The following is a 2,683-nucleotide window of genomic DNA, read 5'->3' as shown; positions in this document are numbered from 1 at the left end:
CACACACACACACACACACACGCTCTCTCTCTCTCTCCCTCTCTCTTTCTCTCTCTCTCTCTCTCTGTCTCTGTCTCTCTGTCTCTTTTTTTTCTCTCTCTGTCCTATTTCTCCCTTTCCATCATTCTCTCTCTGAGGCTCTTTTCCTATCCACCATTTTCACTCTTAACACAGAGGTAAGTTGTAGGTAGTCAAACCAGACTAATAGCGTGTCCAGCAGGGTATTGGATTGATACAAGTAATACCCCACCACCACCATCCCCCTTCTTTCTCTCCCTCTCTCGCACACCCCGTACTATCTTTTCTTTTTCTTTCTCATTCTGTCTGTCTGTCTGTCTGTCTGTCTGTCTGTCTTCCTGCCTGCCTGCCTGCCTGCCTTCCAACCTGCCCACCTCCTTGACCGCCTGTCTGTTTGACTGTCTGTCTCTCTCTCTCTCTCTCTCTCTCTCTCTCTCTCTCTCTCTCTCTCTCTCTCTCTGTATCTCTGTCACTCCCTCTTTCTCTTTTACTCACTCACCCCTGGTGCACACAACTCAACGCATTTCATTAAGCTGTTCTCTTTCTTTCGGCTCAAACCAGATTCGGTATTTATAATGTTGAGCTTTCAGTTTTTTAGAGGCTGTACCGCTTACCACCCCTCCCTTTCCAAAGAAAGAAAAAAAAACACATTTTAAAAACATCCGCAGGATGGAAATAGCTTGCTAATGAATTAATTCTAAAAGCTGTCCCCGCCCAAAGATTAAAAAAGCTATTTTAAATGATATCTGGTGAAGGCGATGAAAGTCACATGATGCTAAGTCTATGGAACATCGGAATTTCACAGGGACATTAAAGATGGTTCCAATAGGGAACGGGATAGTAGTGGGTGCCCACGTCCTTCGTGACTCATTGGACTGGAGTAGAGGAAGATATGACTAATGCAGCATGCTAACATTACTTAAACGTGATCCCACATCATCATTCATGACCACCATTATTTCTAAAATCATCATTGCTCTGAGATCAATGAGTTACATCTATAATCCTTGAATCTCTATCTGTAGCAGTTACTTGACATACTAAGTGTGCACGTAATACACAATTGGACACTATCATTCGCATTTCTTGCTATAAATCAGATGGTGTCAATCTCATATAAATGGGCAAGGGATACAAACATGTCTATGGAACAGCGGGGATGTTCAAGAATTTTCCACTGCCGGGAGTCCAGGAGATCGTTGACCTTTCAGGCAGTGTGCACAGGCACGTTGTCATGATGGAAGACCACACCCTGCTCAAACAGACCCAGCCACTTTCTTTCTACTTTCTACTGCTTGCTGGTCTTATCTTTGTTTGATGAACCATCTTGCAATAGTCAGCATTGGCTGTTGCGCTAACGAGAATCGGTCGAAGTTCAAAACCACACCTTTGTGAATGAAGATCAAGACGTGCATCGCTTCTAAAACACCTTGCATGAATCGGGCTTTCTGGAGTCGTGGTGATTCTGGGTTTCTCTACTCTGCTGATTGTCCTTTCAGTTCTGGATCCCACGTAAACATAATGTTTTATCCCCTGGTAGGATTCTTCTAAAATACAATATGTCCTTTTATTCCATGCGACTTTCATTCTTACTTACTTTACTTTATCCATCCTCTTGTACCTCTAGAGCGTCGAGGGGAGAAAGGGTTTCCTGTCTCTAGCAAGTTTGATGGCCTGGCTGGGTGAGATATTGTATATTCTCAGGGTATCCTTCACACCCTGGATCCAGGTCTTTCTTGGTCTTCCACTTGCCTTCTACCCTTATACTTTCCTGTAGTAGGCTTTACTGACAAGCTGGTTAGGTGCCATGCGAGAAAGATGTCCAAACCACCTGATTGTTTGCCTTCGAAAGTAGTGGAGGACAGGTGTTGTTCCTACCATTTCTCTGATCTTTTTGTTTCTGACCATGTCCCGTCTGGTTTTATTGACAGCTTTCTTTAGACATCTCCTCTCGTAGGTGGTTATCTTACGTTCCAGATTTTTGGTCAAGGTCCATGTCTGGCACTGGTAGATCAAGGTGGGGATGAAGATAGAGTTAATGAGCTTGGCTTTCTCTCCTAAAATCAAGGAAGAACAAAGGGAGAGCGATTTGATGACTAGGAAGTAAACTATTGTGCTCGAAACACATGCTGCTCTAAGGACTTTGGCCGAAGTGGACATGGTCACTGGTTTTGACCCCAAGCTAGGTCAGATGAAAAAGTGTATTGAGATCAAAGGTTGTTATCGTGAATAGAAAATATTATGTTTCTTTTAGTAAGTGAACAATTTCATTCTGATTAATAAAAGAAAAGCCGTTTTTACAGAACATGGAAACGTTCTTTTAGGACAGACTTCGTAGCTAGCTTTTCGTCTCATGAAATACTGTAACTCTTCGGGTTTGCCTGGGTAAAAAATTTCTGGAGTCCTCCACTCAGAGCATTCTTTGCACATCCGGAGATCTCCACTCACTGTGAGGCTACCATGGGCAGTCGTGACGTCATGTGGGATAGACTCTTTGAACTTTGAGTCCAGCACCTGTTATTATAATCAGTAAACTGTAAACTGACTAACTATTACGTCTCATGAAATACAGCTACTGTTTATTATTTTTTTGGTAAGTGTTGTACAGCGCTCGCAACTGCATAAGGTCGTATGAGCGCGCGGGACACATTAAACATTTTCAGTT

The sequence above is a fragment of the Aplysia californica genome, unplaced genomic scaffold, assembly GCF_000002075.1.
Source record: "Aplysia californica isolate F4 #8 unplaced genomic scaffold, AplCal3.0 scaffold00251, whole genome shotgun sequence".
Classification (NCBI taxonomy): Eukaryota; Metazoa; Mollusca; class Gastropoda; order Aplysiida; family Aplysiidae; genus Aplysia; species Aplysia californica.
The sequence above is the reverse complement of the archived record's forward strand: the minus strand, read 5'-3'. Positions refer to the sequence as shown.